The sequence below is a fragment of the Astatotilapia calliptera genome, chromosome 3 (genome assembly GCF_964374335.1).
Source record: "Astatotilapia calliptera chromosome 3, fAstCal68.1, whole genome shotgun sequence".
Taxonomy (NCBI): Eukaryota; Metazoa; Chordata; class Actinopteri; order Cichliformes; family Cichlidae; genus Astatotilapia; species Astatotilapia calliptera.
The window spans coordinates 63247038-63269388 of record NC_137424.1 but is presented as its reverse complement, the minus strand read 5'-3'; positions in this window follow the sequence as shown (position 1 = coordinate 63269388).

Genomic DNA, 22351 nt, shown 5'->3' with positions numbered 1-22351 from the left:
TCAAAATAATAATTTCAACAAAATAGTAAATAAACATATGCAAGTGGTTATTTCAGAAGTGTTTTAGAGCTGTATTATAGCTCTATTTTAGCTGGAAAATAACAACTGCAGTAGTTTCAGAAACTAAATATTGTTAAAAGATATATAAAATTTATTACACACCTACACACACAAACACACACAGAGTTAAAAATACGTAAAAAAGACTTAAACTTACTATATGCTTGAGAATCACTGGATTCAGCTACTATAACCAGCAGCAACAGAACATTCATCACTGAACAGATTGAGAATAACAGTTTTAATATTTAACATGTTTTTTGGCCATCATTACTAATAAGTCCTATGCATTTATTAGTGAGCATTTTCACATGTCCAAAATGAGTACATGCAAATATGTGGGTGCATTTTGGATATATTAATTTCCCTTGCATGCACTTTCTCTGTTGCAGACTCAATATCTTTTTTTTATAAACAGACAAGGTCAGTACTCACAGAGTCTGATGGTGGGAAATCTGACCTCCATGTTGTCTTGGTGCTGAGTGCATGAGCATCAGACTGAACTGAGGATATATCCTCTTGTAAGAACTTCCTCTTCCTGTGGTGACTGAGGCCCAACAGGGTTCCATTTCAGTCACATGTGATTGCATCTTCCTGTAGCCTGCTTTATGCCGTTGTATTTATTGAATTTCATTTTTTATCAATTATATATAATCGGGGTGCAACAATACATGTATCGGTATTGAACCGTTCGATACAGTGCTTTCGGTTCGGTACGCATATGTATCAAAAATACAACTTTTTTTAAATTTATTGTATCAACTTTTCTTCTGACGAGGCTGTCTGTGTTGAGAGCTCCCTGCGTTCGACTTATCCGCCTAGGCTGCACTGTCGAGCAGTGTTGCCAATTTAGCGACTTTGTCGCTATATTTAGCGAGTTTTCAGACCCCCTTAGCGACTTTTTTTTAAAAAAGCGACTAGCGACAAATCTGGTGACTTTTTCTGGTATTATTGGAGACTTATTTATGACAACTTTTTGACGTGATAGCGCGTATCGCTCTTACTCTCAACAAGCAGCGGCGCTGCCGTGGGCACTTCGCCCGTGCCAAAGCGCTCAGAGGCGGAGGATGGTCCTCCCCCAGCTGCTATGAGGGCAGGAGATGTGCACACCTATGTGTTCAAACTGCAAATGAATCGCGCATGAAGCCGCTGCTCCCGCACTGACTGTAACGCAGTCAGTTCTTCTTTTACTGTTGTTGCTGTTTTGTGGATCACAAGGTTTAAAACTACTTATAAACACACACACACACACAAAGTAACTCCACCAGAGCGCCTATTTCGGGTAACTTTTACCGGTCCAGCCCTGGTTAAAGGAGCAGGGTTGGAATTGTGACATTAAAAAACAATAATTGCTAAAATAAATTTAATTTGTAGTTCTAAATAAATTCTAACTGCATTTAGTACATTTTTGACTCACTTTATGTCTCTTCCACGATGTTATTTCTCTCTCCAACAATGTAGGTTACAATTACATTAGCATGACCAATTATGCAAATTAGGCGATGATGTCATTTAGCAACTTCTAGCGACTTTTAGGACAGCCAATAGCGATTTTCCTTACTGAGGAGTTGGCAACACTGCTGTCGAGCGCAGATCCACTGAGGGCAGCGCAAGCTAGCGAGACAGATAGTGACGGAATTTCCAGCTCTTTTTAGAGAACCGGCTCTTTCGGATTGTTTTATTGCTTTAATTAATTTATTATTAACAATAATATAAAATTATGCACAAAATGAATTACTAATGGAAAAAAGTGGTTATATTTATATATGTTTATATATAAATATATGTGGTGGCCCCTAAAGACAAAGCACGTACAAACTCCATCAATCCTGAAATATCGATTCCTCTGATACCAATCATTTATGTTCTAGAATCGATTCTCACATTAAAATATCGATATTTTAGTAATTTAGAGTAAATTTGTAGTTTATCATTAACAGGAACACTGAAAGAAACTATAACGTTCGGATTGTCTACATTCAAAGGAACTACTTCCTCTTCCGCCTTTCATAGTGTTAGGAAATCAGTTTTACCCCGGTTCTTTTTATTCTTCGAGCATCCAGAGATGGCACCGGACTCAGTAGTCATTTTCACAAAATCTTTATTCATCTTTATTCATCTTCATTTAAGCATGCACTTCTAGAAGGGAAGACGAGGCCGGTGTCCCTCTGCAAAAATTTTCACCCCTTTGTTCGTTACAGCCAGCTTTATAGAGGCGTCCCCATCATAAAACCCCCATGGTGTGCTGCAAACTCTGTGTCTGTGTCTATGTGCACGAGCACATGAATGCCTACATGTGCGCGTTCCCATGTGTCTATGTGAGTGCTCGTGTGTGACTGTGTACGCATACCTGTGTGTATGTGTGAGTGCACATGAGTGAGTGTGCGTGTGGATGTGTGTGTGTAACAGTTAAAACACTGTGGGTGTAGGTAACTCCCTAGAGGTCATAAAACCCCTCTCACTTCCAGACCACAGTTACAAATGTTGAGACCCCCACCCTAAAACATCCTCTGGGGAATTTCCACTCAGTGGGGGAGAGGCCTCCTACAATCTACTCCTAAGTTCTCGACACAGTGAGCCTTTATTACTTTAAGGGCAGTGTCTCTACAATAGTTCTACATTCTATGTTAACACATTTCTAAACTCTAAAATCAGCTAAACATTTTACAATAGTCATGTGCGAAATACGGCTGTATAACATGACCTTTTCTTATTAGTAACTGTAACGGTGTTGTAAGGATAGAAATAGTAATTAGTTAGATTATTCATAACTGAAAAAAGTAACGCCGTTAGTAATGCTGTTACTTGTAACGCAGTTATTCCCATCACTGCTAATCGCAAATTGAAAAGGAGGGTTTGGCTAGTGTGTGGGCCTGCGAGAAGTTTGACAAGTATCCATGTGGCTTAGATTGCTTCAGGCTTGAGATTAATAACAAAAAATTTATCAATAGTTGTTTTCAACCTTTCTTATTACCCACAGCTACATCCACTTCTCTCGGGTCTAGGCTACTCACTAGGGCAGGGTATCATCACTGATTTCTATAATCCATTTGATTCTGATTCACGAGATTTGATTGAATTTTGCCTCAGACAGTCAGAAATACTACAACTGAGGATAAAACACAGAAAAACATGAAGGAGATTTTCCTGGCCTGGCTTTTTATAGCAGATAACCTTAAAAATGTTCTGCAATATTGCATAATTTTAAAAAGTATACATTTCTTCAGTATTGAACAGCAGAAATTAGGCTTTGTTGTCTGAGGACATTCAAGTAAAAAAAAAAAAAAAGACAATGGTAGACTGGAGGGTAGCAAGTGAATGATGAATAATGCTGAAAACAAAGATTTGATATGGGACACAGAGAGAGAGCTTGAAGTGCATGAAGTGTGATTTTATCGTGGTGGAAGCAAAACAGCAAAATTAAGAGGGAATTAATGACGACATTTATCAAATGTGAAGCGTAGTTTGCAACTTATTTTGCTGCTGGTTCAGTGAATTTTAGTTGGAGGGAGACAAAACTTGCAGCTCAGAATCTTGTGCAAAAAGACGTGAACACAAAGCGCGGACCCGACGCATCAGAATCCCTGTACGTGCCAAACTGGAGAATGCACAGAGAGGGGATAGTCTAACATATGAAACAGGAAATGACCGTTGTGCATTCTATTTATTTCAACAAACCGTATTCTGATTACCACTTCTAAACAGTAACTGTAACGGAATATAGTTACTCATATTTTGTACTTTAAATGCGTAACACCGGTACATGTATTCCGTTACTCCCCAACACTGCCTGTACCGCTCCAACTCTTAACTACATTAGCTCTTAAATGGTAAATATATTATAGCATCAACACAAACAAAGGCAAAATACAACTCAGGTTAATACTCACTTATCATTCACACACACATCACATCCCACAGGAATCACCAACACTGATCATTTGACACTAAAGCGGCCCACCTTACTAACTGGATGAAGTGACCAGACAGTGGGCTGGCTCAAACTAACAGAAGGTTAACTACTAAATGAACAGTATATAAACTTATATAAACTTACAAACACCTGTGTCAGAACTCAAAAAGAATTGTCCTATGAACTTTGGGGCCTTTTATAAATTTATTGTCTTTCCCAGCTGCTAAACCTGTAAAGACAGTGTCAACCTTGTTTACACTGTCTTTTGTTTCTTTTTGATACCACTACATGCCAATAATTCACAACACTGAAAGCACAGAGAAGTTCAGTGAGTTACTTAGTTACCTGAAATAACATCAGTGTGTGAATGTGTGTGTGAATGGGTGGATGACTGGATATGTAAAGCGCTTTGGGGTCCTTAGGGACTAGTAAAGCGCTATATAAATACAGGCCATTTTTTTTTTTTTACCATCATAACGCCCTTGTGGAAAACCTTAGATTATGGTATTCATGATGATGTGACAACTACCAATTATGTGACCACTGCAGACTATACGCAAAGCATTGCTAATAGGGCAACACCCAACCATGCAAGAGATTTCTGCCATACTACAGTGCAAAACTGCTTGAACAACAAACACCAAAGAGCCCAAGGATGTTCACCCACCCTCCAAGCTTTACAGAAAACCATTTTGGAAAAAAACTTAATCCACTGAAGCACCACCCTGCAAAGCGCAGAACCCAATGATCCTCTGATAACTCCAGGTGGCAGACACCACAGAAGTCCCCTGTTCAGGCCCCAGTGGGTGTGACCTGATCAACACTCTATAAAAACATCTTAACACCTCTTCTCATTAACAAGACACAGCACACTAGTTGACATTAACATCCTGGAGAAGCCACAAAAAAGACACAATTTTGCTTGGGCTGGGAACTCAAGGTTTGGCATCTGTTCTCTGTTTTCTTCCCGTGGGCTGATGGATTACCTTTATTAAGTTCAGCATCCCTTTAGGGAAGGAAGTGAAGCTAGTAAAGTGGGTATATACCACTCTTTATTGGCCAACTTAACATTTTACTAAGCAACAGTTTAATACTAAATAACAGTAGATTTTAATTTTGTTTAATGTGAGCAAAAATTTCTTAAAGCCAGATCCGTCATGGCTTTTCTTACTGTAATGACTACAGAGTGCAAACTTTACCAACAGCTAGATAAGTATGTAAAAACATGCTGAGCCAGACACCCACAGATGGGTTTTAAAGAGAAGAAGATGTGGTATTTTCCTGTTGCACTGAACAATTAACGGGTGTCAGAATCCATGGGCTGTATTCTCCTGAGGCCACATTTGTAGACCGATTACGTCGTTGTGTCGCTGTGTCCAGATTCGCAGACTCCTCCAAATGCAGCTGGCAAAGGTATCATCCTTTTTCCTGAATTGGGTCGGGTGTATCCTTTGTGGCCCACCATATCCCAGAATTCATAGTGCTGCCCAGACAATTCCAGTTTTCAACAATGGCTGTCGCTACTAAGTTTTAATATTACTCTTATTACTCTTTCTGTGTTTCTGGTAAATAAACTTTTAAGATATTTTTAGGCGAGAATGTAGTTGTTTAAACTTCACATATCTGCTCGGTTTATCAAGACATCACATATTTGCAAAAGTGCTCCGATGTTTTCGGCGATATCTGCTACCCACCAGCTCGATAGGCAGCCAGGGCGGTGACGCAAAACTGAAGTCCAATTTCAAATCCGCTTACTTCCGGCCTTCAGAGGTCCCGGCAGATTTCCTATCAAAATTGCTTTATAAACATTTATTTTGTTTATTTTTATTTTATTAGCATTTTCCTTAAATGTGTTAAATATATATTTTCTCATCTAAATGTCCACTGAGCTGTGAGCCAGGGGGCGGTAATGCACCTTAATGAGTAATGCACCTGTTCTGAGGAGCTTGCAGGAGTGCTCACAGACATATTCAATCTGTCCTTGGCCCACGCTGTGGTACCGGCCTGCTTCAAATCCACCTCCATCGTCCCGATACCCAAAAACTCCAACCCATCTTGCCTCAATGATTAGTAGCACTCACCCCCATCATCACTAAGTGCTTAGAGCGACTGGTCCTAGCACACTTCAAATCCTGTCTCCCCCCCACCCTGGACCCCCACCAATTCGCATACCGCCGGAACAGGAGCACAGAGGATGCAGTCTCCATCGCAATGCACTCTGTCCTCTCACACCTGGACAACAACAACACCTACGCCAGAATGCTGTTTATAGACTTCAGTTCAGCATTCAATACAATCCACCCCTCACAACTCATCAGGAAACTGACAGACCTGGGCATCAGTTCCCTCATCTGCAAATGGTTACTGGACTTCCTGACCAACCGCCCCCAAAATGTCCGGTTGGATAACCACTGCTCATCTACCATCACAATGAACACCGGTGTACCACAAGGCTGTGTGATGAGCCCTTTCCTCTACTCCCTCTTCACCCACGACTGCAGACCTGCTGATGGTTCCAACACCATCATTAAGTTTGCAGATGACACCACGGTGATTGGCCTCATCAGTGACAACGATGAGGCCGCCTACAGGGAGGAGGTGGATCGTCTGGCTGAGTGGTGCGACACAAACAACCTGCTGCTTAACACCGAGAAGACCAAGGAGCTCATCGTGGACTACAGGAGGAATGCTGACCCACATCCACCCATCCACATTAAGGGGACGGCTGTGGAGCGTGTGAGCAGCTTCAAGTTCCTGGGAGTCCACATTTCCGAGGATCTCATCTGGACGACCAACTGCTCCAAGCTGGTCAAGAAGGCTCACCAGCGCCTCTTCTTCTTGAGGACTCTGAGGAAGAACCACCTGTCCTCAGACATCCTGGTGAACTTCTATCGTTGCACCATCGAGAGCATCCTGACAAACTGTATAACAGTCTGGTACGGGAACTGCTCTGCCTCGGACCGGAAGGCGTTGCAGAGGGTCGTGAAAACTGCCCAGCGCATCACCGAAGCACCACTTCCTGCCATAAAAGACATCTACAGGAAGCGGTGTCTGAAAAGGGCTGGGAAAATCATCAAAGACCCCAGTCACCCATCACATGGACTCTTCACCCTCCTGCCCTCTGGGAGGCGCTACAGGAGCCTCCGGACTAAGACCACCAGGTACCGGAACAGCTTCTTCCCCACAGCTGTCAGACTCCTGAACGCTGCCTCCTGACATCTGACCCAGGTTAAAACATGGACTGAACATACACACACCCACAATGGACAACTGTACCCTCAAACACACAATAATAACATGGACTGAACCACCACTCACAACCACTAGCACTTTATATAGCCTCTGTAGAATTATCCACATATCTCACTTATCTTAACTGCACTACTGTATAGCTCTGTAATAATCATTCTGTACATACGATAACTTTTAACCCTACAACTGTTTACAACTTGCACAGTTCCCATTTCTGTATAGCTGTATATCTCAGATTCTGTAAAGTTATTTATTTCATATTCTGTATAGTTTTTCATATTTATATCCTGTTCATAGCCTGTACATAGCTTGTACTCACTACAGCCTGTACATACTTATAGTTATACAATATTCACAACATACTTCATACCGTGTACATTATAACATTCCATAATAGACCCACTTCTGTAATATATTTACATATCTATATTATTGCTAATATTTATTGTAATATATCTATATCACTAAAGCACTTCTGGATGGATGCAAACTGCATTTGGTTGCCCTGTACCTGTGCATGTGCAATGACAAGAAAGTTGAATTCTATTCTATTCTATTCTATCAACATTGGTTGCCAACCAAGAAGAAGAAGAAGCTGTGAGCCAGGAGGGAGGGGGTGAGTGATTCGTTCGCGCTACGATTCAGCACAGGAAGGGAGGGGGTGAGTAGCTCAAATGTGCTGTTAGCATGTTAGCGGAGCGATGCTACTGTGAACCGAGGAGTTATTTTCTTGATGTGAGCTTCTACTCAGGGTTTTTTCTTCCAGTTCAGAGCAGAAATTTTTTTGTTAAGATACTGGATGTTGTGTTTTTCTCCACAATTTTAATTATAAGCTAGATATATTCCTGTTAACAGCAACAGGGATGAGTCAGTTGGCCTTGTCAGTAAAGTGATTCTCGAGTATTGAACGATTAGTTCATGATTCGCGCATCACTAATCTGCAGCAATGTCAGCAGTAAACACTAGAAGGCAACATACCAGAAGCTTCGTCATTATGTGATGATCTGTGGTCATCAAGTGAACAGTATGTTGTTGTTGTTTATATTTCTTCCTAAAAAAAAACATATTTTGAGTTAAAGCCACTTTGTTCATGAATGGACAATAAAATTCTTGTAGCACAAACTGGATTTATTTAATTATAAAATATTTATAATCAATCATTAAGTTTGAAGTAAGTGCAACTCATTTAAATATAGCATCATCTAAAATCTTACCATTTTCTATTTCAGAACAGTAAATTGATTATTTTATGCTCAGTGAAATCATTCACAGACCCTGACTTGTTTTTTTTTTTCATCTTAAGCATGTTCACACAAATATTTCTGTCCCATCATGCTTTGCAGGAATGTCTTTTTTCACTAGAAACAGTCTCCTTAGTAGGGATGGGTACCGGTATACGGTGCCATGATGGCACCGGTTCTGACATAAACGGTAGTAACCAGACCGAAAAGCAGCGCACAGTTTTTTCCTGAGCTGTGATACACTTTAGATTCTAGACAATCATTTTACGTTTCCGAGGATAGTAGGCGGGGTCAGGTACGTACGTTCTTTTAGAGCAGAGCTACAAATTAAAAATGACCAAGGCAAAGCGGTCAAAAGTCTGGCTGTACTTCACAGCAAAATATGCAAACTCAGCAGCCTGCAACAAGTGCTTTAACCCTGATGCACCCGCCAGGGGGAGAGCGGCGGGGTCGGGGGATGCGGGTCCCCCGCGGAAGGAGAGAGGGAGGGAGGGAGGAGGTCGGGGTCGCGAGATCCCCCAAGGGGATGGGATGGGATGGGAGGGCGGGGTCGGGGGATGAGGGTCCCCCGCCGAGGGAGGGAGGGAGGAGGTCGGGGTCGCGAGATCCCCCGAGGGGATGGGATGGGATGGGAGGGCGGGGTCGGGGGATGAGGGTCCCCCGCCGAGGGAGGGAGGAGGTTGGGGTCGCGAGATCCCCCGAGGGTATGGGATGGGATGAGATGGGAGAGAGAGAGAGAGAGAGAGAGAGAGAGAGATATGAGTTTGACAGAGAACACACGTGCAAGCGTGGACGATAAAGTCTTGTAAAAGGTGGTCGAGAAACACCCCGGCGAAAGCACAGCGCGTCGCGCGGCGAGATGATAAGAGCGTGGATGGCGGGTACTAAGCGTGTCGGGGTTACAGGTTACAGAGGCGGTGTCCGGGCGCGTGCTGTACAACAACAACAACAACAACAACAACAAGGTGCCAACGAGAAAGAAGAAGACGAAGAAGACAATGTCACGCACTAGACCGTGGGAGCCAAAGAGCACTAAGGTCGGTACAGGCGGATCGCAATCGCCGGCGGTGTCATCGTCGTCCTCCTCCTCCTCCCGCTCACCATCGCCATCGCCGTCGCAATCGCCATCATCATCACCATCACCGTCGCCAGCGCGTTTGGTGTACGCGGCGGGGTCGGCTCCGGTGGCTCCGTTGTTGCGACCGGCCACGTTTCGCTATCGAGGGCTAGGGGTCGAGGGAGACCAAGAGCAGCAGCAGCAGCAGCAGCAGCAGCGGCGGCAGCAGCAGCAGCTACAGGAGAACTTGAAGGAGGACGAGAGCGAGGAAGAGGAGCAGGAGGCCGAGGGGGACAACGACGACCCGACGGCCCGAACGCTCGCAGACGAGGAGCGCTACTCGGAGGAGCAGGAGGACGAGAGCGAGGAAGAGGAGCAAGAGGCCGAGGGGGACGACGACCCGACGGCCCGAACGCTCGCAGACGAGGAGCGCTACTCAGAGGAGCAGGAGGACGAAAGCGAGGAAGAGGAGCAAGAGGCCGAGGGGGACGACGACGACCCGACGGCCCGAATGCTCGCAGACGAGGAGTGCTACTCGGAGGATCAGGAGGACGAAAACGATGGGGTGGCGGACCATAGGTATTTCGCGGAAGAGGATCACGGTTACGAAATAGCGTTGCAACTCTGCCAGGATAGCGGCTCGCAAGGCGAGTCGAACCGCCGAGAGGGAGAGGAAGAAGCAGGCGCCGAACCGGGGCGGCGGACTTCGGAGGTTTGGCGAGAGGACGACGCCGACCGTGCTGCAGTTGGCGTTCATGATCTTGGGCGCATACGTGGTGCGTGTGTGTGTGTGTGTGTGTGTGTGTTGTGTGCGTGCGTGACTGGGGGAAGAGAGGAGGAATAGGAGCGGGAACGGCGAAAACACTCTAGCTCGCTTTGTTGTATACTCGTGTTGGGTTCCGCGTGTGTGCTTTCGCATGACTCTTTATGTCTTCCACGCTTGCAAGCGCGTTCTCTGTCAAACTCACGTCTCTTCTCCTTGCGTTTCTGCCCCAATCTCCCCCACACTTTCCCACATCGCTCTGGGCGACGAGAGGAGGAATAGGAGCGGGAACGGCGAAAACACGTTAGCTCGCTTTGTTGTATATTCGTGTTGGGTTCTGCGTGTGTGCTTTCGCATGACTGTATATCTTCCACGATTGCAAGCGCGTTCTCTGTCAAACTCACGTCTCTTCTCCTTGCGTTTCTGCCCCAATCTCTCCCACACTTTCCCACCTCTCTCTCTCTCTCTGTCTCTCTCTCTCTCTGTCTCTCTCTGTCTCTGTCTCTCTCTGTCTCTCTCTCTCTCTCTGTCTCTCTCTGTCTCTCTCTCTCTCTCTCTCTCTCTCTCTCTCTCTCTCTGTCTCTCTCCATCAGGACGGTGTCCGTTCAGACAGTACATGCCCAGCAAACCGGCCAGGTACGGGATCAAGATATGGGTGGCGTGCGACGCGCGTTCCAGCTACGCGTGGAAGATGCAAGTGTACACCGGCAAGCCCGACAAGCGCGGCCCTCCCAAAAAGCACCTGGCCACTCGAGTGGTCGTGGACCTCACCGAGGGATTGACGCCGGGACGCAACGTCACGTGCGACAACTTTTTCACCTCGCGCGAGCTTGCCGACAGGCTCTATCGCGAGAGAGGCCACACCGTGCTGGGCACTCTGTGATCGAACAGACCCGAGATCCCCAGAGAGCTGCGCTGCGTCAAGGGCAGGGCCGTGGGCTACGTCGAATCGGTAGTACTCGGCGGCTCCGCAGGACGAGGGGGAGGAGGAGGAGGAAGACGAGGGCCCGACACGATCATCCTCTCCTACGTGGCCAAGAAGAACAAGAACGTGCTGCTCCTCACCACCGCTCCTCGCTACCACCATCGCTCCGGCCCCGAGCCCCGGCCTAGCCGCCGCATCAGCAACATCATCATCAGCAGCAGCGGCAGCAACAGAAGCAGCGGCAGCAACAGAAGCAGCGGCAGCAACAGAAGCAGCAACAGAAGCAGCGCAAAACCGCCCTTGGTGCTGCATTACAACCGCACCAAGGGAGGCGTAGACAACCTGGACAAGGTCGTGAGCACGTACAGCTGCAGGAGAAAGACCCGCAGGTGGCCCGTGGCCCTTTTCCACAACATGGTCGACGTCGCGGACTACAACGCGTTCGTGCTGTGGAGGGAAATTCACCCCGACTGGATGGCGGGCAAGCTCAACAAGCGAAGGCTCTTCCTCGAGCGACTGGTCAAAGCGCTCGCGCGCCCCATGCTCGAAGCCAGGGCGTTAGCGCAAGGAGGAGGAGGAGGAGGAGGCAGAGTCGCGGCCCGAGGCACTACCGCCGAGGCCGACGGTGCCGATGAGCGAGATGCTCGTGCCGCCGCCTCTAACGCTACGCCACGCGACTCCTCTCCGGTCAAGAGGCGAAGGTGCCGCGTGTGTCCCAGGAGCAAAGACGTCAAGACCAAGATCCTGTGCCGCGAGTGCCGAGTGCACGTGTGCACCAACTGCGCCGTCACATACTGTCCCAACTGCGCCGCTTCTTCCCGCGCCGCTGCTCCCCAGACGCCACCGACGCCGTAATAACACTAGCGCCCCGCGGGGGTCCTAGCGACCCCCACCCTAATCACCATAACACACATATGCCCCGAGGGGGTCCTAGCGACCCCCACCCTATCATCATCATCATCATCATCATCACATATGCCCCGTGGGGGTCCTAGCAACCCCAAACCTATCATCATCATCATCATCATCATCACATATGCCCCGTGGGGGTCCTAGCGACCCCAAACCTATCATCATCATCATCAGCATCATCATCATCACATATGCCCGAGGGGGGGTCCTAGCGACCCCCACCCTAATCACCATAAAACACACATATGCCCCCCCCCCCCCCCCCCCCCCCAGGGGGGTTACCAAGACCCCCCATCACCATCACCATCATCATCATCATCACCACCACCACCATCATCATCATCATCATCATCATCATCAATACCATCCTAATAACAACACACACGCCCCTCGGGGGGTCACCACGACCCACGCCCCGAGAACAGGCGGGCGCACAAGGGTTAAGCTGATACTGTGATACTGTCAAAGGAGGTAACACCTCAAATACGATGAAACACCTGGCTACGCATAGCGTTTTTTTTAAAAGCCGAGAAATGCGCCGTATTTGATAGCTTGCTGCGAGACCTCACACCGAGCACATCTACTGCGGGTGTGGTGCCTGTTATCGGACCTGGTCCTGGCCCCTAGCCCTGCCAGTGTAGCAGAAATGATGACGGATGATGACGGCAGCAGCAGCCGTTCTTCTCTGCGTGAGTAGCTTAATGTTGTTCGTGTGTAATTTACGTTGAGTAGGCTAACCACGTTTATTACATTAATGCATTGTTGAAATCTCAGTTCTTTGAATCTTTGGGCTGAAGGAAGGACAATACTCGGTGTATAAATGCTCAATCAACAATCATTTATTTCCATACAATTCAACACATAAGAGCATTACAACGTCCGGACGGGAGAGATGTCAGCCGAGGGTCAGCCACATGTCTCAAAATGGTGACAGGTTGCTCAGCTTTTTATAGTCTCTAGTGGCCCCCCTCCTAGTCATAAAAGTCTAAACATTCACATTCTTTCTCTCTTACTAAATTATGACCTCGGCTCCCTGTCTTCTCTGCTCCCTGCAAAGGTGGGGCTATGGAATGTTGTCTATCTCCCTAGACACCAAGTCTCCTGCTTACAACCTTCTCTTGATGATTCAGCAGTAAAACATGTCAAGAAACAATGTAATACATTCAACAGTGTTGAGTAATACAGGTCAATCCAATAGATCGAATAATTTTCACACTCTTTTAAGTCAGAAGTATAATGCAAACTAAAACTACATACTAATCACACACTCTATGTTAAAGGGTATAATATGATCTACAGCAGTTAACATAATTCAACTATTTTGATTACATATATAAGGTAACATATAATAACAGAATAATCTCACAATACCCCCTTTTGATCTCTTAAAAAAGAGATCACTTACTACATACACTCCAGCATTACAAGGTCCAGGTCTTCTTGATCCTGAGGCCCTCTGTCCCCCTTTAACGGGTGGACCATCTGTGGGATGACCTCTGTGTTCACGCAGTTCAGATGCAAGCAAAGTTAGATTTACAACCATACCATCAGTTACAGATGACACTCCCATCACTCCCCAATTTTCCCACAGCTTTATTTTGGTGCTCCAGTTTTCCACCCCCTTGATGCCACCTAATAGCTTTCAAATGTACTTAGACTAGAACCTCTGTCTAAGGAGCTTTTAACTTTTATTTTTATTGCTGCAGCTACCAGTGTCTTCCAGTTGGGTGATTCTCAGCTTCTTTCTTCGACCTCGGGGTTAGACCACCCTTTAGTCGTTGCACAATTCTGGGGATTATTCTGCCCCGATTTCAAACAAAGATCTATGTGTTTGGGGTCACCGCCGTGTCCCCCTTTTTCCCAAGAGCTTCTCGAACCTCGTTGGTCTGGTGTTCCTGGTTTCCGCCAACCCCTTCATGGTTATTGCTGTGTTCATGGGATCCATCTTCTCAAGGAGCCCAAACGTCATGACACTTGACCTCAGTTCCTGTCTCGGCCGTCCCTACATCTGCCTCTGCTGTGAAGGGTCCTCATAACTCCGTGTCCCCGTCTGGTGTCTGTTCCTTTCGCTGCAAGAGACAGAAAAACAAAACACCTCTCTCCCTAGCCTTGATAATCTAATATTGTTATCCATTGTTCTTCTAATGATTCAAATTTGGTTTAAAATATTATGTTCAGGACTTATTCTAATCATAATCTATGTGTGTGTAAAAGAAATCAAAAATCAATGAACCATTTCTAAGTCTAACACATTATAAGCTTAAGTTTTACCATAGCTAAATTATTAAACACACAAATAAACTCATGTAAATTTTCATATCACCAGTGTTTGATGTTCAAACTCAAATTCCACTTTTATTAGTATTCCTCCCTCCAATATTTGCAATTCCCCTCCTTTCCTGTGAAACCTTTTGGTGTGGTCAAGTGGGTGCTATAAAAAACAAAAGCTCCGGACAGAACAGTTTTCAGTCATGTGCTTCATACAAAATTGGCATATCTCTATTTTGAATATGGCAAGTCTACCATTCCCCTGTTATTCATAAACATTGTTAAGGTTTTGGCGATTTTCCTCTATAAACTTTAACTGACTTTTTTTTTACAGTGACCTTCTATGGTCAATAGTAACATATTCCAATCATGAGTGATATCAAAAGTTTTTCCACTGTAGCATTTGGCATTCCCAATAATATAACATGATACCTTAATCAAAACAAAGCTAATATAGCACAGTTTTTCTTAATGCAAACATCAGTAACTCAAAATTAACAACCAACGGTTTAAATCTGCAGTTCCACACTTGCCTGTGAAGCTACAGTCTCCTCCTCCAGTCTCTCTTATCCTCCTGCTCCTGCAAAAACAAAACAAAACAAAGCGAAGCATCCACCCTTCTCTTGCCGGCTGGGTGAATTGTTTGTTGGCATTTACTAATCCTAAAGTTGGTCCAGTCATTGTCTCAGTATCAAGTCAGTCAAAACTTTTAGTCCGTCCATCACAGTCCAGTCACATGCATTCATTCACACACATTCATACCAGATGTTGCTGATAATGGAATCTCACGCGCAACCTATTCGAGCCTCCATCACCAGCAAGATGACGTCATCATTTTAAAAGGAAAACAATTCCTTGTTTTTTCTTTTTGGACCGGATTGACTCGCTGCAATCCTTTTAGACTGAGTACAGTGTCCCCTATAAGTGAATTTCTCCCAAGCCAATTACAATCATGGAGAAGCACACTTTGCAACTGTTTACAGTAATAATATTTTATAGCGCTTTAAATCTCAATCTTTCAGGCCTGGTTTAAAGAGCTGATTGTTAAATCATGAACTCACAAAATATCACCACATCACCACCGGTGGATCACACCTCTCATTTGTCTTTTCCTCAGTGCACTGTAACAAAAACAAAAACAGACCTAACAAACAAAACACTAATAAAAGTAACACAAACTAGGGCCCGTTGCAGACATGTCCAAGCATAAAACTATCCTCTCTCGCTTACGAGAAAGAACACAAGCCAAAGCTCACTGATAAAATCAAGCTAGCGCTAGGCCAAACCAAAAAATCAACCAGAAATTCACAGGAACGTTTTGCTTCCTGCCGGGACAATATTGTGTGGGAATGAGAACTTCCGGTGCCGTAACACCTTTTGTTCCTCTTTGAATTAAATCTCAATCACAGAAAATGCCGTACTCCTAAAACTTACACCACTAATTCATCATCTTCACTCTGTGCCACTGTTCCTCCTCAGTGCTGTGTGAAGCACAGCAAAGAATTCAGTCAAGGCCTTGAGCCATAAACAGACATCACGCACAGACATTGTTTTCATAACCAAACCGTTTTAGACCTTATTCCTACCTAAATGCCCTCTAGGTGTCATGTAACACATTCTAAGTAATCAATGGTAATCAATGGCTCCTCATAAAAATTATGTATTGGGATGTTTGTGTGCAGCATTTTGCATATCAGCATAAGCAAAGCATAAGCATTCTTCATTGCATCAGCGTATATGTGTGTGTGTGTGTGTGGATCACTTCTCAGTGAATCAGCATTCCAATGTGTGTGTGTGTGTGTGTGTGTGTGTGTGTGTGTGTGTGTATGTGTGTGTGTGTGTGTGTGTGTGTGTGTGTCATTTCTCACTCAATCAACGAGTGCACATGTGTTCATGTGTGTATTTCACTTGATTCTGAATCTGTGTGTGTGTGTGTGTGTTCATCACTTCCCTGTTCTGGTGTTCTGGGTAAACCACGGCCTGAAGCATGCCCTGGGGTCCTGCCCTCCTCCTTTTCAGTTCGTTTGCGACCAGTGCTGCTGCTGCTGCTCAAAGTTCTGTCCGTCCTGGTTCTGACCCCAATTAAGGCAGTCCATTTCTCCAGTGTCCATGCTCACCGCAGGTGAAACCTGCATCTTCTTCTGTGTTTTTTGTCCATTCTGAGGTGCCTTCTGACCTCAGTTACTCCTCCTTTCTCGGTCACGCCCTTTTTGCTGCCCGATCATCCGTGTTGGTCCATCACTGTCCTGCACAGTGTTAATGCAGAGTTATCAAGGTCAGCATTCTTTTGCTCGGCCTTACTTTTCATTCGGGCTTGGTGGGCGTCTCGTCACCGCTCTGTCAGCTGAAGCTGACTGAGAATCTTCCCCCGTGTAGTGAAACGGGCCTTGGGTTTAGTGCTCTCCGTTTCTGCTGCATGAGATCGCATTCCTGCAGCACTGTTGACATTTTCCGGTCGTTGTTGTGGGTCCAGCTTTTGCAGCATTTGGTCAGGGTCACGTAGAGGGGAGAGCAGGAGTCCAGTTCAGCCTCGGCTTTCAGGGCCGCAAAGCAGCCTGTAATTAAATATGTATAGAAAAAACAAAAACAAAACAAAACAAAAACAAACGGAAAACAAAAACAAACGAACAGGAAAATGATGTTGTGTTGGCTGTGTTATTCAGAGGGGGAAACAACGGGACCAGGCCCTGTGTCAGCCTTCTCTCCCCCTTTTTTTGTTTTGTTTTTTCTCACCATATAATCCACTCATGACCCACCAAGCTGACAGGACAACACAAGTACATATTAAAATTCTTAAGATCATGTTCAAAAGCCCAAAAATGGACTTCTCTTTCATTCAGAAATCACTTGTATTAATCAATCAGCAGAAAACATGTCACAATTTGACTCTTTTTACCACTAAATTTGTTGTGTCTTGCCTGGTTGGTTAGACCAGTGCTTCTTTTTTTTTTTGTTAAATTGTTGTCCTGCAACCCAGAGGGTTTCTTTGTCAGTCATGTATAGACTTCATCATTTAAGTATGTTAAATTTTTCTTTAACTTTGCTGGAAAATCTTCACGTATTCATGAGTTTAAGCTGTTTCTTCATTGCGTGTATGTGCGTTTGTAGGCAAGCAGGTTAATTTTAACTTTTTCTCAAACTAGGCGTTACCTTAAAAGGAGCCTTTCTCTCACACTTCTCTGCTTGTGTGTGTTTTTGTTTCACCTTTTGTTGTGATGCTCCGGACGCCTTCCCAACCTCCACAAGTCCGTTGGCCCCAAAATTCAACCCAATTTCATGTGCTCTTAAAACCTTCATTTCTCCTCTAATTCTCTCCTCGCTGCTGTCTGTTTCACAGCTGCTGATTCGTGCTGGGTGTGGTTCCCATTACCTATAATTTCGCTTCGGCTGCTGTGCTTGTGGGGGCAGTTGGTCCAGGTCCGCAGCTTCCTGTATTAACACACTAAGAGATTTATTTAATTTCATTTTCATCACTGTTAAACAGATAAGCAGGCAACACGCCTACCTTGACAGCGTAAACTGTACGCCAGTCTCCCAACACATTCCTCTCTCTGCTCCTCCATAATTCTCCACTACACACCTCTTAGTATCTCTCCTTTTTATTTTTATTACACCACAGAGTAATACACCCAATTATGCCCGTCTATCTCTATGTGGCTCCAAATTCCCTCTTTATTTAATTTCACACTCGTCAGGGGACAGGCACACAACAATTTCAACCACTGAAACGAGGAATTCAACCTTTTTTATTTCTTTACTAATCTAGACTCAACCTTTGTTCGCAAAATGTGTCTTGTTCTAGTCCGGAATAAATGTGAACCCGTGATTACGCTGCGGTTCCAGTGTTATTCCGTAGCTAAGCGGGAGTCCTCAGTTCCCAAGTCGCCACCTCGGCACTTAACCTGCCTGCACGTCTACAGACAGGGGGGTTGCCAAACCATGAACAAAATTAGTTTCCACAGGTACACTAGGCATCAACCTTTGATCCTAAAATGTGTCTTTGCTCTAATGTCCTCCTATTCAAACACATCAACCGCCACTGTGACTGTGTTCACACTTCACACTCACAAAAACACTCTCAGAGCGCGCCTCACTCCCACTCAAAACAGCACCTGGAGCGCGCTTTACACACAAAACAGCACCCAGAGCGCGCTTTACACACAAAGCAGCACCCAGAGCGCGCCTTGCACACACTCACCCACAGTGAGACACACAGAGAGCGCTCCTCATCAGCAGAAATTTGCACAGAAACCTCTGAGCTCAACTGTTAAAATTCCTTTGAAACACAACAACAAAAGATCAAAATACCCCTTTCTCTGCGTTTATGGCCACCACAACAGGGCAAAATCGCATCATAAAAGTGATGCCTGCGTCCCCAGAAGTTATACCAGACACCATAAACCAGGTTTTGCTCTATGTACTTCTTGGCAAGTAAAATTTTACTTTATTTTATGACCGCAGCCCTTAAACTCGACAGACACCATAAACCACCGTCAAACCTCTATTCAATGTACTGAAACCAGCACCAACCACTACTGCACTTCACGGCCGTACCACCGGAACACGGCCGTATCATAAACCAAAACTACGGACGTGTTGCGCTTTCGGCGTTGCCAGCGTTCAACTGCACCATGAGCCAGTATCTGCTTTTCCTTAAATCAACTTCTATTTCATAGCCGGCAAAGAGCAAGGGCTTAACAGACACCATAAACAAACTTCAAAACCTCGACTTCAATGTACTGAACTTATGGCCGCGTCACCAGAAGAAATTCTAATGTATTATTGCTACAGAAGCCAGTTTTAGACAAAATTAAATGTGGAAGGTAAAGTGGGCTGCAACTAGACCAACGTAGTATGTTATTAGTATCTCGGTAGAAGCAGTTTACTCAACACACTGGAATTTAGCCTCAACTTATGTTGTTAGTATCTTGCGCTAAAAACCAGACACCGACAATTTAATGTGACAATACGTGTAACTCAGTGAACAGATTAATTTGGAAAGCCCAATATGCACATTTGGTATTTATAATACAACAGGCTGTGCTTACCTTTCTGTTTTAGGCCGGCCCTCTGTTCGCCTCGCCTCACGATCTCACCAAAGGCCAAATCTACACCTCCTCAGCACGCCAAAGATCTGGGTCACACGGCACCAAGTTGTTGAAATCTCAGTTCTTTGAATCTTTGGGCTGAAGGAAGGACAATACTCGGTGTATAAATGCTCAATCAACAATCATTTATTTCCATACAATTCAACACATAAGAGCATTACAACGTCCGGACGGGAGAGATGCTACCAGAGGGTCAGGCACATGTCTCAAAATGGTGACGGGTTGCTCAGCTTTTTATAGTCTCTAGTGGCCCCCCTCCTAGTCATAAAAGTCTAAACATTCACATTCTTTCTCTCTTACTAAATTATGACCTCGGCTCCCTGTCTTCTCTGCTCCCTGCAAAGGTGGGGCTATGGAATGTTGTCTATCTCCCTAGACACCAAGTCTCCTGCTTACAACCTTCTCTTGATGATTCAGCAGTAAAACATGTCAAGAAACAATGTAATACATTCAACAGTGTTGAGTAATACAGGTCAATCCAATAGATCGAATAATTTTCACACTCTTTTAAGTCAGAAGTATAATGCAAACTAAAACTACATACTAATCACACACTCTATGTTAAAGGGTATAATATGATCTACAGCAGTTAACATAATTCAACTATTTTGATTACATATATAAGGTAACATATAATAACAGAATAATCTCACAGCATGTAAGGTGAACTAGCAAACATCATCATAGCTACATGCGGCTGTCTTCTTGTTTGATGGCAGATACTCCCTTCACCCTGGCCAAAAAGGCTAAAATGACCAAAGAAAAAGTGGAAAACAGTTAAACATGAGAGGTTTTTGGACAAAGTTTGTGTTTTTTCCATTGTTTAAGCACTGCTTCCAGCCAAGAGTGATGCCATAAATCCCCTATAGCTGCAGAAAAGGCTAACATTGTTATCTTTTTACAAAAAAACAGCTGAACATGAGAGGTTTTTGGACCAATTTTGTGTTCTCCATTCTTTAAGCACCGGTTCGAGCACCGTTTGAGCACCGGCACCGTTTCAAAAGTACCGGTTTGGCACCGGTAGCGGATAAAACCTAAACGATACCCATCCCTACTCCTTAGTGGAACAAGGTACAGTGTCAGCATATTAAAGTATGGAGGACCACAAGAGCCACACGCATCGAAAAAGATGCGTGACAACTAAGAATTCTGTGCTTAAGTAATGAATTGTAGAATAAATTATGCATTTGTCAATCCTTTTGCTAACATGTTGTCATATCTATGTCGGGCAGAGTGTAAATCCCGAGGCTGAACGGCCTTTGTACAAGCACACACGCTTCTTAGCGGGTCAAAGCTATGAGCTGATTTTGTCTCTATCTGTCATTCTGCAATTCATTTCTTTTTTTTTCTTTTTTTTAAATTTTCTTACATTTTTTTATTCATGAAGAATTCATGGCTCCTTTTTTTTTTTTTTTGCCTGTCCCGTTTGGCTCTTTTGCCATCAGAATTATTGTCTAAAGGCAAACAAAGATGCCCAACGGATTTACTTTACCAAAGTGACCTTCCCAGCCTTGCCATAATGGTCCATTTGATTCACCTTTTATTGTTTATTTTATTTTCACTTGCTGAATACGGGACAGACTTGACTGGGGGAAAGAAGGGGAGAAAGAAAGAGGGAAAGAGAAACAGCTGAGAAGAGGGACGGGGGAGAAGGGCAAAAAACAAAAACCAACAGAACGGGCAGAAAAAAAAAAGAAAAAAAAATGCATATATCGATCACCTGGATCACCTGTTGAGAAAGAAAAAAGAAAACGAGCAGAAGAGAACAAGAGTAATAGAATAAACAACATCACAATGATATATGGGAATATGACAGTGAATACTAAATATTAAACATTATTGTGCAGCTCATAAGATCAACAGAACACAGTGTGCTTTGAGGTTGGAGCCAAAAAGGGTGTAGTTTGTGGGAGTGATCACCCGTGTGTACACCTGTGAGCATGGACGCGCTTGTTTTTTTAAAAGGTTCCTTCATGTAATGATCTGCTAGAGGGTGTGGGGGGTCCACTGCCCCGTCCTCCAGGGCATGAAGCAGGTATGGAGGAGATCAAAACTCCAGACATCCAGAGGCCCCCAGAACACAAGAGACCAAGGAAGACCAACAGAGGGGCAGCTGCGCCACTGTCCCAGAAAGAGCTGAGGAGAGTCCCAGATGAGGGCTCACTCAGCAGCCGTGGAGCAGAAGCCAGGGGGGGTTGCAGTGACGCGCCCGTGAGCTCCGCCGCAATTCATTTCATGTAAACTATAACATGGCGCACAGAACGAGGTGAAAAAAGGCACATACCTTTGACTTTGCGTGACGAACTCTGTATTCCTCGTCCACACATAGTCTTAAAAAAACCTGAATTTTCGGTGGTTCGGCGCACCGTTTACGTGTGGATGAAAGGCCCAAACGCATAGAAACAGCTGCGTTTTCAAAAATACACTTGTAGGTGTGGACGTAGCGTAAAAGAGTTAGTAGTTTATTTTATTACTACCTTTAATTTATTGCAGATTACTTGTATTTGCTTAATTGTTTACTAAATGTTTGAGGTGTGAAATAAACCGCAATGTGGCTGGAGGATATGTTTGTGCGCGCAGGGGGCCTAGCAAAAAACGTTTGGGAACCACTGATCTAATTGAACATATGCAAGACAACAATTTATAGACATGCACACTAAACCTATCTAAAGTAACCTGTGTTACTTTTTCACTCATGAAAACAAGTAACACGTGAGTGTGCTGTTTAACGCTCCTCCTTCATCAACTCTTTCTCTCTGCACCCTGCAAAGCACACAGGAAGTACAGAACAAATATAGATACAAGACCTTATGATTAAATCAAAACTGAACTTGAAATTGAACTTTTCCACA